General features: G+C 46.3%; 1 pseudogene across 1 annotated transcript in view; it reads left to right on the forward strand.

The window, feature by feature from the left end:
* The window catches only part of LOC311113258 (serine/threonine-protein kinase N1-like), a 61,883-nt pseudogene extending 42,828 nt beyond the window's left edge, over window positions 1–19,055 (forward strand). Inside the window, exons 2-23 of the transcript XR_014615940.1 lie at window positions 7,265–7,459; window positions 7,715–7,820; window positions 7,974–8,122; window positions 8,524–8,644; window positions 10,917–11,062; window positions 11,513–11,726; window positions 12,148–12,348; window positions 12,491–12,600; window positions 12,925–13,068; window positions 13,221–13,296; window positions 13,570–13,699; window positions 13,879–13,963; window positions 14,130–14,209; window positions 14,425–14,497; window positions 14,610–14,701; window positions 14,876–15,052; window positions 15,176–15,238; window positions 15,336–15,412; window positions 15,584–15,726; window positions 15,974–16,081; window positions 16,460–16,540; window positions 16,959–19,055. The product of XR_014615940.1 is annotated as a serine/threonine-protein kinase N1-like (transcript). The remainder of the gene's footprint in view (window positions 1–7,264; window positions 7,460–7,714; window positions 7,821–7,973; window positions 8,123–8,523; window positions 8,645–10,916; window positions 11,063–11,512; window positions 11,727–12,147; window positions 12,349–12,490; window positions 12,601–12,924; window positions 13,069–13,220; window positions 13,297–13,569; window positions 13,700–13,878; window positions 13,964–14,129; window positions 14,210–14,424; window positions 14,498–14,609; window positions 14,702–14,875; window positions 15,053–15,175; window positions 15,239–15,335; window positions 15,413–15,583; window positions 15,727–15,973; window positions 16,082–16,459; window positions 16,541–16,958) is intronic.
* Window positions 19,056–19,439: the final 384 nt, after the last annotated feature.

Raw genomic sequence — 19,439 nt, forward strand, 5'->3', positions numbered from 1 at the left:
TTCCCTCGATCCTGACTAGTCTCCCATTCCCTGCCGCTGAAAAACATCCCCACAGCATGATGCTGCCACCAGCGTGACGCTTGGCATTCAGGCCAAAGAGTTCAATCTTGGTTTCATCAGACCAGAGAACCTTGTTTATCATGGTCTGTGAGTCCTTTAGGTGCCTTTTGGCAAACTCCAAGTGGGCTGTCATGTGCCTTTTACTTAGGAGTGGCTTCCGTCTAGCCACTCTACCATAAAGGCCTGTTTGGTGGAGTGCTGCAGAGATGATTGTTCTTCTGGAAGGTTCTCCCATCTCCACAGAGGAACTCTGGAGCTCTGTCAGAGTGACCATCGGGTTCTTGGTCACCTCCCTGACCAAGGTCCTTCTCCCCCGATTGCTCAGGAAGAGTCTTAGTGGTTCCAAACTTCTTCCATTTAAGAATGACGGAGGCCACTGTGTTCTTGGGGACTTTTAATGCTGCAGAAATGTTTTGGTACCCTTCCCCAGATCTGTGCCTCGACACAATCCTGTCTCGGAGCTCTACGGACAATTCCTTCGACCTCATGGCTTGGTTTTTGCTCTGACATGCACTGTCAACTGTGGGACCTTATATAGACAGGTTTGTGCCTTTCCAAATCATGTCCAATCAATTGAATTACCACAGGTGGACTCCAATCAAGTTGTAGAAACATCTCAAGGATAATCAATGGAAACAGGATGCACCTGAGCTCAGTTTCGAGTCTCATAGCAAAGGGTCTGAATAGTATTTATTTTTATTTATTTTTGTAATAAATTTGCACACATTTCTAAAAACCTGTTTTCACTTTGTCATTATGGGGTATTGTGTGTAGATTGATGAGGATTTTTTTATTTTTTTATCCATTTTAGAATAAGGCTGTAACAGTAAAAAATGTTTGTTTTTTTTAAAGTCAAGGGGTCTGAGTACTTTCCAAATGCATTGTACCTATGGTTTGCATAACGGAACATCGCTCTCCTCTGACGTGCTGAACTATGTGCTTTTTAAACACGATGGGGAAGCCAGGGAGAGATGGAAGGAGGAGGAGGATAAGCAATGGAAGGAGAAAGTGCCAGGAGAATTTTCTAGACTTCCCCCTCCCTCCCTCTCCTTCCCTCCTTCCCTTCATCCGTCAGGCCTTATCTGAGCTGGGGGAGGATGAGTGATGGAGTGGAACTAGAGCCCCTCTTGTCTGTTTTCTCTCTCTGCATTTCCTTCTCTATCCTTCCCCTGTTGCTCACTATTTCTCTATTGTCCTCTCTCTTGCGCCCCCTCTCTCTCCCTCTACCCCACTCTCTTTCTCGCTCTCTCTCTCTCTCCCCCTACCTCTTTTTCTCAGTACCTCTGTTATTATGCCCTCTGGTCATATTTTCTGTCACACACAATGAGCACATAGAACTGCTCTTCTCTCTCTCTGATGTTCAGTCTCTTTCCTAGACCAACCCTGCCTAAATGAATGTTTACAATTACACACTCTTGCTCTCTCTCCCTCTCGCTTTTTGGCTCTCTTTTTCTCTTGCCCTCTCTCTCTCTTCTCAAAATCCAGGAAGCTGTGCGGGGTAGGGTTCCGTCACACTCGGTCTCTCTTTTTTTTATTTCTGTCTGTCTCTCGCCTCGCGTTCTTTTCTCGTCTCTCGACCAAGCAGCCTTTTCCCTCTCTAGTTCCCCTGTAGTTTCCTGTTTCTCTCTCTTCCCTTTTGAAGAGGGAAATTGGCGGTGGATTTGAGCAGGGAGAGATAAAGCAGTGCTCTAGGGGGTAGACTTTCAGAGAGAGAGGTAGGAAGGGAGGGGTGATGGCGAGTGAAGAGGCGATGGGGGAGAGCCCGGGGGAGTGGTCGGAAGACAGCGGTCATTCTGACATGGCGGTAGGGTTCAAAGAGCGTGTATGTACTGTACTGTCACTGTGTGTTACTGTGGTTAGTGTTTGTGCCTTCTTTCCCGTGTGTGTGTGTGTGTGTGTATCCAATATGTGTGTCTTGGTACATTCAATTCAGAAGTGTCTGTATTGTTGAGTTTCTGGGTCTCTTGTTTATGTCAGTTTGCCTTACAGGCAGCTGTTTGCATCCCTTATTGTCTACTTGCTATTCTTTCCCTCCACGTCCACTTCTCGTAATGTTTTTTTTTTTCTTCTGTTTTTAAATTGCTTTCTATTTCCCTCCCCTCTCTGGCTGAATGACTAGGCTATTTCTCCTCTTGTCTGGGTCTCCCATCTCTCCTCTTTGTCCTCCTAGCTACATTCGTTTTGTCTTCTGTCCGTCCCGCTCTCTCTCCTCTCTCCTCTCTCTCTCTCTCCATGTCACACGGGCCCAGCTGTGCTTCATCTGCCTCTCTCTTCCTGTCCCCCTCCTGCTGTTTCTCTTTGTTTGTGTTAGCTTTCCACTTCCCCTCTCTCTTTCACACCGCATGCTCCCTCTCGTTCTCTCTCTCTCTGGCCCCTCGTCCTAGAGCCATTTTCTCTCTCTCTCTCTTTCACACTGCTCGTCCTGGCTACCTGGCTTTCTCTTGCATTCTGTTTTCCCTCCATCTCCCCCTCTTATCCTAGAATCATTTTTATCTCCCTACTCTTGCTCTCCCACTCTCTCTACTAGTCCTGCAGCCTGTCTCTATTTCTCCATGTCTCTCCCTTCACCTCTCTCTCTCTCACTGTCTCTCTCTCTCTCTCTCTCTCTCTCTCTCTCTCTCTCTCTCTCTCTCTCTCTCTCTCTCTCTCTCACTGTCTCTCACTGTCTCTCTCTCTCTCTCTCTCTCTCTCTCTCTCTCTCTCTCTCGCTCTCGCTCTCGCTCTCGCTCTCTCTCGCTCTCTCTCTCTCTCGCTCTCTCGTTACTGCAGGGCTGGAGCTACTGAGAGGCATATGGGCAGTAAAGCTGCAGGTGTGCGCTCTCGTTCTCTCTCTCTCTCTCTCTCTCTCCAAGCCCTGGGGATGACATGCTCTTTCCACTTGTTTTTCCTGTCTCTCAACATCTCCCCTGTCTGCCTTCTCATCCAGTTTATATGTTGTTGTTTTTTTGTATATGTGGCAACTGGTTATTCCCTGCTGTTGCAAATAGGCGAACAGAAAGATGTGACCATGTGGCACGTGATGAGCGGGAAAAGACTGTTGATTAGGCCTAGTAAGTTATTACATTATTGTGTGTGTGTGTGTGTGTGTGTGTGTATACACTGTGGGAGGACAGAGAGAGAAACTGACTGTTTACCTCATGAGGGGCCCCTGTGTTCTAACTGTATACGACTGTACTCTCTCCCTCACCAACACATAGAACACACTCCCTCTGGATGTAACACACACACACATACAGTCGCACACACAAACACACACACTCCTGTCAGAGAGACTCTTTGTAGCATAAAGACAGGTGTAATAAGTATCTGCTCTTTATTTGGACCGGCAACCAGGACACACACTTTGTCAGTGCCACTGCTTTGGCGTCTTAATCAAGTTTTTCACCGAAGTTTGTATATGTCTGGTGACCCTGGAAGACTTCCCAAGATGGACGACCTGTGAGCTCCATTACATCACAATGGAATGGAGTCGCAGGGGAATGTCAAGGGTTCACAGCGCTGTATCTGGGTTCTCTTACCGTTACTGGCTTCACACACACACACACACACACACGACAGGGGATGAAGTATGAGTCCAGTCAGTAAACAGATCACACCCTCTACAATAACATTACCCTGGCAATGGGTCATGAGTGTCGACACACTTCAGAGACCTGCTGTAATGTAGAGAGTTTAAGTCAGGCCAAGGGAGGGGATTTTGGTGTGTGTGTGAGTGAGTGTCAGCTTTCTGTGTGTGTCAGCGTGGGCGACAGTCTCTCGTGCCAGTAGTGTGTGTTGACAGTATCTCTGTTCAAATCGTTATTTACATTTACATTCTATCTCGAAACAGGAAACTCTGGCAGACTGTTTTCCATCGTGATAACATTCTAATACACTCTGACCATGTTCTCTCCTTCTCTTCAGTTCCCTGTCTTCTCTCTCTCTCCTCCGCTGGTCTTATTGAGTTATCCTCTGTTAGCATATAGCTAATGGCACCGCTATCTATTGAATTAGCCAGTCATTATCTCTATGCACTTACCGGTGCTTACTGTGTTGGGGATACCAGATGGCTACTTATTACTCATTGCTGTGGTTGTGTGAAAGTCCTTGCGGGTCTAGGAGAAGCTGGACAACTTGCAGTGTTGACAGTGAAATAGGCCTAATTCAATTGCCATTTAATTGGAGCTCTGGTGGTGCAGTAAATGGGGAAGGACAAAGGTCAGTTTTGTGTTTTCCCCACTAATGGTCAAGGTCAGGATTTGGACCTAGCTGATCCTAGGTCTGTGGCGAAGGGCAACTTTTACCCACAGTAACCTCCTCCCTTCCTCTATCAGGGTTACTATCTTTTCTGTTCAGCTACAACCCCTCTATATAAAGGATCTAGCTTCGTCATCATTAGTGGGTCGTGACATCTCTTTGTGGTATCAACCTTGGCCTTACTGTTCTAAGGGCCAGCTCAGTTAACCTGGGTACCAGACTCTTTCTACATTCAACAACACTGGTTACATCATTGCCTTGCCAGTTGCCACACTGATGTGGCTATACAACAACAAGTTTGCTAAAGCAGAAACAAACTGGCAGCATGGCTACAGTTCAGACATCCTGTGTACCAGACTCTTTCTGCATTCAACAACATTGCCTTGCCAGCACACCAAGACAACACCAAGTTCCTGAAACAGAAACAGACATGGGTTCAGTTCAGGCATCCTGTAGGCCAATGATGTGGTAGAACACAACAAAACAGCACAGTCATGCTGAAACCCCAGGCAACTCAACACCCACTGCCTTCTACACTACAGTACAGTGTATCCCTAACCAGGCTAACAGTACAGTGCAGTGCAGTGAGTGCACCAGCCAGTCTGTAGAGCGAGAGGTTTTCTCGCCTCGCTCTCTTCCTCCATGCTTCACAGACACAGCAGCAAACTTTGTCATCTTTAATTCAGGTCGCGGCGGCCCGAAGACCTTGCAAGCCTCCCACCCACTCAGTCTGGGCCCCGAGCACCTCCCCAGGGTCCTAGAGCCGCACTAACCGCTAACATTAGCATCTCCTATCATATCAGATGGATGTTGGCACTAGCTAGCCATTAGCCCCAGGGTTCTAGAGTGAGTTCACCAGGAACCACAGGCAGAGGGTGCTAACGGCTAACTTTAGGTTAGCCGCTCCTATCATATCAGATGGATGTTGGCGCTAGGTAGCCGTTAGCCTCTTCCTGTCATATCAGTTGGATGAGGCGCTAGCTAACCGTTGGCCTCTTCCTGTCATAATGATCTGGATGAGGCGCTTGCTAACCGTTACCCTCGCTTCCTCCTCCTTTCTTGTAATGTGAGCTGACAGCCGGGGCCAGGGTGATCGCTTGCTCGCTGCTCTGCTCTGTTTCTCCTCCTTCCTCTTGTTAAAGAGTAGCGGTTAGTTTTTAGTGGCCACGGCACTCAGTCTGGTGCACATTATGAGCTCAGAGGAAGTCAAAGGTCAAAAGGGCCCATCCTCCCATACTTATTTAACTGGCCCCGTTCCAATAATTTTGAAGTGTGTCCTTCCTTCCATCCTTCCTTGAGGTAATCACTAATCACGGAAGCAACACGTTTTGATAGGTGAAAGCAAAGGGTTCACAGCTTTCCCACTCCCAGCTATGTCTATTAGTAGCTAGGTTTCCATCCAATTGGTCGACAGATTTTCATGAGAATATTCTAAAATCTGCATGAAGAAAATATGCCCATTTTCCCACCAGTTGTGTTTCCACCAAACGGACTTGTTGCAGATTAAAATCAGTACGTGATGACGTAGTGCACACAATTTACTATTTAGCTTAAGTTTTTGTGTACCGAATAAAAATATAATGTTCATTGTGTTTCCATTGCATTTTCAACTCTACCGATAGTTTTGCTGTTGCGTTAAATAGCAAACGTGCCTCCTCTGGTCTTGGTACGTGCACTCTAGCCAACAGCTCGCAGATACAGTGCGGGTAGTCTACACGATGAGATTAGTGGATAAGCACAATCATGTTTCTATTTGTCAAAACGGCAGTCAAGCATCGATCATCATGTCACCAGAATAAGACCCTCGACATTTATTGGAAAGGAGCATCAAGCTCATACCGTGCTTATTTCATCTGTAGCTTAATTTAATCTGCATGGTTTCTCGAGTCGTAGTGGGAGGACCACACACCATGTCATCGCGTGCCTCCAAGTTTACTTCGATATGATGGTTATTGTATAAATATTTGCACATAAAGGCGTTTCCACCGCCATTTCTTGCATAATACATTTTACCGACCCAAAAAGATCCCACCATGTCGAACGGACAAATTATCTGTCGGTATTTATACAATTTTACCGACACTTCCTGTTTCCATCACAGCTGTCTGGATTTGTTTTGGACACGCTATGACTTTACTCACATAAAAACAGTGGGTGGAAACGTGGTTAGTCATTTACTTCAAAGAAGAGAGGACGGAAGGATGCATTTTAGTATGTTTGGAACGGGGCCCTCTCCCTCTCTCTCTCCCTGATAGCAGAGCTACACAGGCAGGAACAGGAAGGGCCTGAGCTGGTGTGGGACGGATATCCTGTCCCCCCTAACGTTATTCCTCTACAACCCCGACTCTATCTTTTCCTTTCTATTTCTCTGCTCTAACTCAATGAGCCTTGGTGTGGTTTTAGCTAACGGTGTTGTCAGAGGTTCTCTGTCGCTGTGGTCTGGCGGTTGTAATTTGAAGGTGAAAGGGGACTATGTGTTGGCATGGCGATGGGCTGTTTGAGGACTACGACAGCCAGGAGGTGATGTGTTGTTGTTTGTGTTGTTTTTGTATTGCTTACGGTTTTGCGGGAACAGGGCTGTGATTTCTCTAGCAGTGATTCATTCAGTCTTTCGCTGGTTTCCTGATTGTTTGGCTGGTTTGCTGGCTGGCTTTCTCCCTGAGGGAATTGCAGCTTGTGGTAACCACTGTGTCTCTGACTGTACAGTCAAGCTCCGATTTAGAGCTCATAACATTGGCAATTTCAGGGGGGACTGTGGACCAGAGAGATGTGAAGTCTTGAACGTTGTAACTAGCTATCATCCTCCTGAAATATGTATCTAGCCTACATTTTAGTTTTATAAAAACACATTTCTATCCTCTCTTTCCCATGTCCATCCTCTCCCTCTTTCTCTTCTGTTACCCCCCTTCCTCTCTCTCCCTTCCCCTTTTCACCCCTCATCCTTCCCCTCCCTCCTCCCCCTATCCAGAGTGACCCAGGTGGGCTGTCCGTCTTAGAGCAGCTGGGTCTGGACCAGAGCTCGGACTTCTCAGACACCACGGTGCAGCACCGTCTTGATGAGCAGAGGGAGAGGATCCGCAGGGAAATCAGGAAGGAGCTGAAGATCAAGGAGGGGGCTGAGAACCTCCGCAGGGCCACCACCGATAAGAGGAATGCCTCTCAGGTAGGCTAGGTTCCCTCCCCTTACAATCTTAGTAGAAGTCCCCCCTCTTACAATGTAAGATAATAGTTTTGTTTTCATTTTATTGTGTTTATTGGGTCTCATCAAATAAAGCGTAGGGCATTACATAGAGTATAAGTTAACATAATGACACAACACAAGGTATTACACATTCACTGACAAACATTGATGTAAAGTGCTATGAGCATTGGAAAGGTGCTATATAAATGGAATCTGTTGTTGTGTGTTATTTATTAGGTGGATTCCCAACTACGCAGCTCCAACCGTAAGCTGGAAGACCTGCATGCTCAGTTACAGGAGCTGGACGCTCACATCATGGTCAAGGGAGGCGACGACAACAAGGGTATGTTTTAGATGATTCCATTTATACTTTGTGTTTTATGTGTCGCCCATGCTTAGTCGTAGCCATGCATGTATGAAAGGGAGATTTGGGTTGTCACGATAGATTTACCTCAAGGTATTACAATGACAACATGTTTCTGACCTTTGACCGCAGATGACCCTCCCCAGTCCCCGGGGTCGGAGAGCCGCTCGTCAGCAAGCCAGTACCGCATCGCCGCCCTGGAGAGACAGCTCAACATCGAGCTCAAGGTCAAACAGGGAGCCGAGAACATGATCCCCATCTATGCCAACGGATCCACCAAGGTACTGGCCTCCCTAACGAACCATTTGCTGATTCCTTACCTCTGTACTTACCGCACCTCTTTCCTCCCTCCCCATCTGCTGATTGTCCTTGTCTCCTGTCACCTCAGGTCTCTGATTGTCCTTTTTCCTATGTCCTCCCCGCTTAAATGTATGCCGTAATCTACAGTGATCTGAAAACACAGAACCAGGAAAAGCAACATGGTGGATGCATACCAGGATTTAGCTTTCACCTGCATATGTATGTCACATCAGTGCAGAGGCTGAGAAGGAAATAAAATAAAGCAATTTAGACTTGAGATGATTCCTTGCTGTCTCTGGCCTCATCATATCTTCTACTTCCGGTCATGTGACCTGGGTCTTGACTTCCTGTGTCTTTCTCCTCCTCCTCCTCCTCCTATCAGGATAAGAAGATGCTGCAGACGGCCCAGCAGATGCTGCAGGACAGCAAGACCAAGATCGACATCATCCGCATGCAGATCCGCAAGAACGTGCAGGCCTCTGAGCACACCGAAGACACACAGGGTAGGACAGTGTATACTTACCTGTCTGTGTGTCCATCTGTCTGGGCGTCCATCTCTCTGTTTGTCTGTGTCTGTCTGTCCATTTATTTGTCTGATTTGCGGGTAAATACTTTGTCACTGTCCAACTGTCTGCCTGCAAATGTGTCTATCTATTTTTGACTGTGGAGATAAAATGTGTCTTGGAGGTACAGGTTTTGTCTGCGGCTATAAGGTTGTCAAATGCTAGTTCAGTCAAAAGACCATAAATCCTGCCCAGCTCTACCCTCTCCCAATGTACAATATATTCATCTCCCTCCCCCTGAGTAGCCAACTAGCCGTGTATCCGTCCAGACTGAGACGAGGCTAACAGTAAACAGATCAATACCCTACAGCCTCGGGGACTGTCTGGATGGTTCTCTCCTGGAGTGAGGAGAGCAGCGAGACTCATTGACATCCTGTGTGTGTCTGTCTCTCGCTCTCTCAAAGCTATGGGCTCAGCAGAAACTGGAGAGACGCACGCATACAAACGCTTTTGCACACAAACACTGACTCTCAAACTACATGCTACATACGCACACCCGTACTCACACACACACACACACATGCACACTAGCACTCATCGCGCATTATAAGTTAGCAGATGATCGATGAATGCCAATGGCAGCAGGGCACATGAATGGGCCTTTATGGGCCCTCCATCCTCAGGAATCAGGTAATGGGGTCATCTGGAGAAGAGAGGGATTGATGGAGGTTAAGATAGGTAGATGGAGGGAAAGGAGGAAGGAGGAGAGAGGAACTGAAAGCTATTTGGAGGGATTTTAAGGATAATGTATTCCTATGGGCAGGCTTTTTCTGACGTACTCATCTGTACCCAAAGGAACTAAGAACTATTTGTGGAGGGATTTTATGGCTAGTGAGGATAGGGTATTCCCTATGGAATATGTCTTCCAGGTTTTTTCCTCATCACTGGTTAGAAGCACTTCTTTAACTTTCAAATGTAGTCATAAATGAAGAGGGATCATCGTTCAAATGTAGCAGGGTGAATGTGGTGTTGAGGATGGGATTTTCACCCTCAGTGACTTTAGTGGTTACTTAGCCAACACCCTCCACTTACACACACACACAGACCCCCATCACACACTCACCTAAAGGTAAACACACACTCCCTCTGTGTATATACTGTACACACACATGCGCCCGCGCGCTTACACACACACACACACACACACCCTTTAAGGTCAGTCAGAAGGGTCCCTGGCACCCAGCCGAAGACCTTATTAGGAGATAAAGGAATTCAACCACATACCCACCCACCCCCACCTACCTTTCTCTCTTGTCTGTCTCTCTCTCGCTCTCTCTCTCGCTCCCTCTCTTGCTCCCTCTCACTCTCACTCTCTCTTTCTCGCTCCCTCTCTCGCTCTCTCTCTCGCTCTCTCGTTCATTCAACCACATACCCACTTCTCCTGTGTCTGCCCCTCTCTCCTGTGACTCTCTTCCTTCCCCCTCTCTCACTCCTCACCCACCTCTGTCACTCTCTCCTTCACTCTCTACCTCTGTCCTTCCCCTCCCTCTGTCTCTCTCTCTGTCTGTCTGTCTGTCTCTTTCCTTCTCCCTGCAGTGTACACTCTAAACCAATACAGGACATCCAAAGGGTCTTACTGTTTTATCCTCTGCTTTATTCCAACACATACTGATGCAATGTCTCAACCCCTCTGCTATTCAGCAGTCTGTGTCATCTTGACGTTATGTTCCAGTACTCCTGGAGAGAAACCATATTTACCCTGTCTCCTTTAATACAGTACCAGTGACAGGGGAAAGCAGAATGGTGGAAAGACCGTTCCAGTCTGTTCACCTGTTAAGTCAGTTCAGATTAGTGGTTGTGACAGAAAGCATAAAACACAGTACCTAAACTACACTCCACTCCACTCACCCCCTTTCTCTCAGGGGTAGAGTTTTCAAGATAAATCAAAAATTTCAGATATTATTATTTTATTTTTTACCTCTGAGTATATCAGGAACACTATTCCTAAACCATTATTGAAGTTAACCTGGTTTTCTATGTCAATCACATGCATTAACAGCATATATGTAGGTCTACTCACGTCATCCCTTCTCTCTCTCTCTCTCTCGCTCTCTCCTCTCTCTCTCTCCTCTCTCGCTCTCTCTCCTCTCTCTCTCTCTCTCTCTCTCTCTCTCTCTCTCTCTCTCCCTCTCTCCCTCTCTCCCTCTCTCCCTCTCTCTCTCTCTCTCTCTCCCTCTCTCCCTCTCTCCCTCTCTCCCTCCCTCCCCTCCAGGTAACCATGACATGTGTGGTGTGGAGCTGCGTATTGAGGAGCTGAGGCACCACTACAGAGTAGAACACGCTGTGGCAGAGGGAGCTAAGAATGTCCTCAGACTACTGGGGGCAAGCAAGGTCCAGGATAAGAAGGCCCTGTCAGAGGTACACACCACATACATGTGTAGATACACACACACACCAGGACATGAACACACAAACACACACCTCAGGACTCATTGCGTGCAAACTCACTCTACATGGATGCATATGAGTTCATACATACATAATTACCAGGCCAGCGTTCACAAAAACAATGACCAAAGCACCTTCACGTCTGAACACACACTTACAACCCCATTCTCCAGGGTTGTGTTCATTGGGTACAAACAGATGAAAATGTGTCCAAACAGAATCTGACAATAAACCTTATTTTGAAGTTCATTTAAACTTTTTCATGCCTACCGAGTACAACCCTAGTTTGGTGTTTAGGGTGTCACCCCTATCCTTCCATATCCCTGAATCTCTCTACCTCCAGACCCTCTACACAGTACCCATAGTCCTGGTCTATTTTCTAGCATCTCACCCCACTTCCCCCCCTCTCATCTCCTCCAGGCCCAGTGTCGTCTGAGCGAGGCGTCCCAGCGGTTGGACCTCCTGAGGGACTCTCTGGACCAGCGTCTGGCCGACCTGCCGGAGGACCACCCCAAGGCCTGCCTCATCAAGGAGGAACTAGTCCTGGCCTCCTCCCCGGCCTTCAGCTCCCGCCACAGCGCCCCCTACTTCCACAACCAGTACAGCACCCTTAGCAAGCCCTCCCCACTTACTGGTGAGAGAAACTGGTCTAAATGTGTCAATAGGATTGACTGCACACTCTATCAATAGTATCCAGCACATTCAATAATCGAATAATCTAATATACCATTTAGCAGACGCTTTTATCCAAAGTGACTTACAGTCATGCGTGCATACATTTTACATATATTCACACACGTTCTGTTTCACTGGCATCATGCCGTGGCTTATGGATTTTTCTTGATTGTGAACTATTGATAGTGGTTTCATAGCGGTTAGCTTCACAATGCCAAAGTGGGCAAGATATCTAGATTATTTCAAACAAACATTGATATGAGCATCTTTACATCGAGTGATTTAAGCTTTTGCTTTAGGTTAGATCGTTTTATCTCGGAACATGACATTCAATACCTTTACTCGCTTTCTCTCTCTCTGTCCTCGCCCCCTGTCTCCAGGTACTCTCCAGGTGCAGTTGCTGGGCTGTATGGGGTTGTTGGAGGAGGTCCCGGGGCGCAGGAAGGGCACGGCGGTCATGCTGCCCTGCTACAGCCCTGGGGAGGGACGCTCCTTCATGAACCGCAGCAACAAGAGCACCCTGTACGGACGCAGTGGGAGCGTCAGCGGCAAGACACCCTGCAAGACTGACGATCTCTCCTGTGAGTGGCTAGGGTAGAGGGGGGGTGGGTGTGTCAAATGAACCATACCGTTACCATGAAATTGCCCATATGGATTGTTTATGTAAAGGTATATTTGTGTAATGTGTGTATAATACATGTATTTGTATTTGTGTGTGTGTAGCGGAGGTGACTGCGGTGTTAAAGATGGATAACTCAGTGGTGGGTCAGACAGCCTGGAAGAGTGTAGGGGAGCAGGCCTGGGATCAGACCTTCACTGTGGAGCTGGAGAGGGTGAGAGTTCACTCACACACACACACACAATATTATACATTCAAACATGCTTACACAAGTACAAATGTCCTCTCTCTCCCTGTCTCTCTCTCACACACATGCACACACGTACTCACTCATACACTCACAAACGCACGCAAAAGAAACACAATAAACACAAAGAAAAGTCTTCACACTCACTCACACACACACACACACACACACACAAAAGGACCAAACCTCTTCACACACTCTTACTCCTACACTTGTGAGTCAGCTCTCTGAAGAGGTATCACGCGTCTGTGTGTATCTTAGTCGAACCTCTTACGTGTCTGTGTGTTCCAGTCCAGGGAGATGGAGATAGCAGTGTACTGGAGGGACTACCGCTCGCTGTGCGCTCTCAAGTACCTGAAGCTGGAGGACTTCCTGGACAACCAGAAACATAGAGTTCAGCTGGAGCTGGAGCCACAGGGGCTGCTTCTGGCTGAGGTAGGTTATAACACATACATGCATACATACACACACACACACACACTGTAAACTTGGCATCATTAAAGAAGTATCAAAGCTGTGTTTTGGTAAATGAGTTGATAGATCCATTATATAGAGTGCAGGTGTGACGTGTGTGATTTGTTCTTCAGGTGATATTCTTCAACCCGGTGATTGAGAGAGTCCCACGCCTTCAGAGGCAGAAGAAGGTATTCTCCAAACAGCATGGTGAGAGAGAGCTAGAATAATACAGATCATACTATTACAGTGGATATCTTACTACAGTATTTTCCACAGATTTAGAATGAGATTGTATTTCTATGGCATTTTTATCATGATGAAAATGGAAGGGTTGACCTGACCATAGCACCCCCTTGTGGTCATAACAGATTTAACTGCATGGTGTCTTTTGAAAATTGGTGTGTTTGCTGCTGTGTCCAGCTGGATTTATATAATGTGTTTGTGTGTGTGTGTTTTAACTGTTCTGGTGTGTGTTTGCAGGCAAGGCTTTCCTGAGAGCTCGTCAGATGAACGTCGACATCGGGACCTGGGTCCGACTCCTGAGGAACGCTATCCCCACTGTCAACAACACAGGAACCTACAGCCCCAATGCACACAACCTCAACTCTGGGTAATACACACACACAAGCAACTTGTACCCACCTCTACTCCTCAAATTCATCCCTCTAGTTGTTGAAGGAACTCCACATAGCATGCGATGCACTCTGGACCCTGTAGCTAAATACCCTTTTGTGTTTCTCTGTGTGTCTGTATGTGTGTACGTGTGTGTGTGTTTGCATGTGTTTTCAGGGAGATCTCAGTGGAGAAACTAAGTCTGGACAGTGACTCTCCAATCAGGCATGATTACAGAAGAGACTCCGATAATAACACCCCGGTGAGAGAGGGACAGAAGAAGAGAAACCAATAAGTGAATAGCAAAATAGAACATGAGAGGAACCTCACACACTCACCCACTTTATTTATCTCTCTCTCACTCCTGTCTTTGCTTCTTCCCTCCATCTCTCTATCCTCTTCTTCTCCCTCTGCTCTCTTTTTCTCAGGAGCGGTTGCCAGTGATTGAGCCCTTCTCTCCCCCAGACCTCACCCCTGATCGCCCTGCCCAAACCCCCCCTCTGAGCAGGTGTGGTCATTATGCAGACAAACTAATGCTCATTTACATACACCTACACACGATGGTTTCACACACATAACAATTTTATATTGGTGGCTACAAGTGACCATGTGTCTTCCAGGCACCTCAGTTAACATATTACACACCTCTGGCCATGCTGGACAAGTCACTGTGTATACAGTATAGATCATATGTATTGTGGTAATATGTGTCTCTCTCTACAGTAAACATAAGAAACCCCTGTGCCTCCAGGACTTCAGGCTGATCGCCGTGCTGGGCCGGGGACACTTTGGGAAGGTACGCTTTTCCTTACCTCCCTCTGCCCTTAGTTAAAGTCCAAATAAACACTTTGATGTAGTCTGAAATGTGACCTTTGAACCCTTTCTATTTTACCTGTCCTCCCTCTTAGGTGCTGCTGTCAGAGTATAAGAAGACAGGAAGTATATACGCCATCAAGGCCCTGAAGAAAGGAGATATTGTTGCACGGGACGAGGTGGAGAGGTACGTGTTTCTATGCGTGTGGGGACCTTTCGTTTATACATGAACAAGTTTGTCTTGTTTTTACATGACTGTCGGCAAAATAAATCCTCCCACAGGGCTTGAAATTGAACTCTGAAAGCACAGATCTCATTTTCACCGCCTCCATTCTTCTTTTTCTCCTCTCCCTCCCTCCAGTCTGATGTGTGAGAAGCGTATCTTTGAGACGGTGAACGTCTCCCACCACCCCTTCCTGGTCAACCTGTTTGCGTGTTTCCAGACCCCGGAACACGTGTGCTTCGTCATGGAGTACACGGCTGGCGGTGACCTCATGATGCACATCCACGCTGACGTCTTCACTGAACCACGGGCTGTGTACGTAGTCCCTGTGTGTGTGTGTGTGTGTGTGTGTGTGTGTGTGTGTGTGTGTGTGTGTGTGCGTGTGTGTGTGTGTACTTTTTGAATAGGTGTCTTACATGTTTCTGTCTCTGTCTACAGGTTCTATTCAGCCTGTGTGGTTCTGGGACTGCAGTTTCTCCATGACCACAAGATTGTGTACCGGTGAGTCAACGCAACACACTACACACATCTACTCTCTTAGCGTTCCACCCAATTCCATCACCTGTCTGTAACATTTTCTATGTCCTCCCTCCTCCAGAGACCTTAAACTAGACAACTTACTGCTGGATATAGACGGATATGTAAAGATTGCCGACTTTGGACTCTGTAAAGAAGGTGAGTGGTCAGAAGTTTGTTGAATCTTTACACTTCTATGATGCAAGTCTGGATAGCTAGTGTGTACAAACACTAATGAGTGTGTGAGTTTGTGTGTATCTGGCTGCATGCATCTCTTCCTGTCTGCATGTATAACACTGTGTAATAACATCTCTCCCTCCCCCTTTATAGGGATGGGCTATGGGGACAGGACCAGTACGTTCTGTGGGACTCCAGAGTTCCTGGCCCCTGAGGTCCTGACAGACACCTCCTACACCAGAGCAGTAGACTGGTGGGGCCTGGGGGTCCTTATCTATGAGATGCTGGTGGGAGAGGTGAGACGTCATTGAAAATACAAGAGTTGGACAAAATATAGCTATGGAAGGACAGAAAACATCTATTCACTCTTTATTTGAGTAGACATCTTCAATGAACATCACTTGGTAACATTATACAGTACTATCTTTTCCGTGATGAGACACATCCCCTTGGGTTTGCACCATCTGGTTTGTGTCTATATTGTGAGGTCTGGTATTTAAAACGGGTTTCCCACTCAACTGTCTGACTGTATTTCTCTGCTAGTCGCCCTTCCCTGGTGACGATGAGGAGGAGGTGTTTGACAGCATCGTGAATGACGAAGTCCGCTACCCACGATTCCTCTCCACAGAGGCCATTGCCATCATGAGGAGGGTAAGTGACCACACACACACTCACACACACCATAGGTCCATGGTCTGTGGCACCTCACAGATTTGTCCATTAATGATGTTAATGTTGTAGTTCTTGTCTCTTTAATTCATGATTTTGTTTACCTGGAAACAGCAGTTCTGATAAGACTCTCTCTCTCCCAATAACCCCCATAACTCTCTCATTAGCAAGTTTAGTATAACAGCTGGTAATTTGACTTCTATAATGGCTATCAATATTCATGTGATTGTGTGTGTGTGTGTGTGTGTGTGTGTGTGTGTGTGTGTGTGTGTGTGTGTGTGTGTGTGTGTGTGTGTGTGTGTGTGTGTGTGGTGTGTGTGTGTGTGTGTGTGTGTGTGTGTGTGTGTGTGTCATGAACAGCTGTTGAGGAGGAACCCAGAGAGAAGATTAGGCTCTGGTGAGAAAGATGCTGAGGAGATAAAGAAACAGCCTTTCTTCAGGGTGAGTCAGAAATCCATGGCACCACATTTATCTTTTTCCATTTCTATTCATCCCACCCTTGTTTTTTTTTTTAAAGGAACATATTTTTCCACCATGATTTTGCTTTTTGTTAACCCTCTTTTTCTCTCCCCTATCTCTCCCTCTCTATCTCTATCTCTATCTCTATCTCTATCTCTATCTCTATCTCTATCTCTATCTCTCTCTCTCTCTCTCTCTCTCTCTCTCTCTCTCTCTCTCTCTCTCTCTCTCTCTCTCTCTCTCTCTCTCTCTCTCTCTCTCTCTCTCTCTCTCTCTCTCTCTCTCTCTCTCTCTCTCTCTCTCTCTCTCTCTCTCTCTCTCTCTCTCTCTCTCTCTCTCTCTCTCTCTCTCTCTCTCTCTCCCCTCTCTCTCTCTCTCTCCCTCTCTCTCTCTCCTCCAGGGTCTGGATTGGGAGGCCCCTGCTACAGAGGAAGCTTCCTCCTCCCTTCGTTCCCTCCATCAAGGGCCGGGAGGACGTCAGCAACTTCGACGAGGAGTTCACCGCCGAGCCTCCCGCCCTGACGCCGCCGCGCGAGCCCCGCACGCTCTCCCGCAAAGACCAGGACAGCTTCTGCGACTTCGACTACGTCTCCGACCTCTGCTAGGGGTCGAGAGGTCGTGACCTCTATCACATCGTCATATGAGGGTCATGGGGTCACGGCAGTCTGCAAGGGTGGTCTGCTGCATCCACCACACTGTGAATGTGATGTGAGAAACTGAGAAGGGTCTGTCTGTAGTGTAGTCTATGTCTGTCTGTGTGGGGGATATGAACTATAGGAGATGAATGCAGACCCAGACCAAGACCCTGTGACTGTGTTGCTATGTACACTCTGTGGCTGTGTTTTTTTTACACTGCATCAGCATCTCACACAACTGTGAGAAGGAGCCCGTCAAGAGGACAAGTGGTTGATGGGAAATGAAGTTCTGTTACGATGAGAGACACCAATGACTATGGTTTCCAAATTATTATTCTTTTTTTTCTAAATAAACTGTGACGCCCGCTAAGCTTGTGCCACCTCCTCCCTATCTAGAACACTCCAATGGCTGTGTCCTTACAATAACTTGTCATAACATGTGTAACTTCTACTACACAGTCAACCCCTTTAACTCTGCCTTCCAGTTCCATCCTCCTTTGTGCCAGTGTTGTAGTCTGCTCTGAGGATAGAGGAGGATCTCCATGTAACTTTCAGGGTTGGGGTCCATTCCATTTCAATTCAGTCAATTCAGGAAGTTAATTGGAATTGGAATTTCAGTTTATTTCCGGAATTGAAATGGAATGGACCCAAACCTGGTTCCTTCATACTGTGACAAAACAAAAATAATATTTGGGAGAGGGTGTGGTGGGGTGGGTGCATGGCTTGAAATTATGCCTTACATTTCTACTGGGATCTATAGAAATGCATTTCATTTTGTTATTTTGTGGTCCTTAGTAACCAACTGTGGTCCTTGGTATGCAATAAGGGTGAGAATGTTTTACATAAATGCTAAGAGGAGAAAAGGAAGTACCTCCATCTGCCTATCAAAATGGTCGCTTGGAGGAAGTTGAATCAACAGTGTATAGAATCATCTATATATGTACTCTACATTGTTACAGTGTTGTGAACAATCACCCGTCAAGTTACCCAATTCTAGTCTTGTGTCAACAAAAGGGGTAAAGAACCACTGCTTGTGAGGAACGGTCAATTCTGATCCAACCAGATCACTAGTGCATTCACAATGGGCTGTTGTTGCCCTTATAACATTCTTTAAAATGTTCATTTTTTTATGGGATTTCAGTTATTATGGCAAAAAAAATCTAGGACGACAATGCTTTTGGTTCTGCTTTTGGTTGATAATGATGATGTTGTTGAGAAAAGCAACAGAGCGTTATTGAATTTATCCTGTTGCCTTTTAATTGGTCCAGTCTGTGAATTTTATATAAGGGTGTGTCATAATGGGGCAGTCTACTACACCTGTGACATTTGGTTATATTTGAACACACACACAAAAAGGCTGAAGGATGCATGTCTCGTTTCAAACATTTAAATATTCACACAAACGTACACACATACAAATGTGTACACACACATACACACACACAAATGTGTACACACACATACACACACACACACACACTGAGAGACTTTAATGCTCAAGGCGCTCAAATTCAATCAGTGGCATGAAGCGGAAGGAAACCCATCCAAGCAATGAATCATGCACAATGCTTCTCCAGGTTGAAGTGACTATTAAGAACGGATCTAGGATCAGTTTATTCTAACCTCATCCATTAGGAAGTGAAAAGAAAACTGACCTTACATCAGAACTTAGAGGCAGCTTCATCCTCCAACTACAACACATGCTCATCTGCAGAAGTCAATAGAAATGAATCTGTACCTCCCTTGTCTTTGTGTATGGGGGTGTGTTGTGAATCATGTTTGTCTGGCTGCAGACTACTTATGTTGTGTACGACTATACAAAAGGAAGTGAAAGTATGAGATGAGTTATTTATAAAGAAAATCTGGTGAAAAAACCTGTGTATACGGTTTACTGTGTTTGATTGGGTGTCTCATCATCAGACCATTCTCTGTCACCTCCCTGCTATTAATGCAATACTGTATCTTCTTCACAAGTAAGATGGTCATAAAACAAAAGTAATTTTTAGACAAACTCATGAAGAATATCCTGAAAGTATCAACTCATGTCCTCTCATCCACAAAACACCTTATAATAAATCACTCAAAATGCAGTTTTATTTCTATGTTTTGAATGGGACTGTGTGAGGATCTAAGAAGTAAATTGCAGGACTATGCTAATTTGGGAAAATAGTATTTATATTTTCATGATCAATTGACATGCATACTTTAGTTGATTACATTGTGTCAATGAGTTCTATGGCCCCAAA

This window comes from Coregonus lavaretus (assembly GCF_964263955.1).
Source record: "Coregonus lavaretus genome assembly, chromosome: 40".
Lineage (NCBI taxonomy): Eukaryota > Metazoa > Chordata > Actinopteri > Salmoniformes > Salmonidae > Coregonus > Coregonus lavaretus.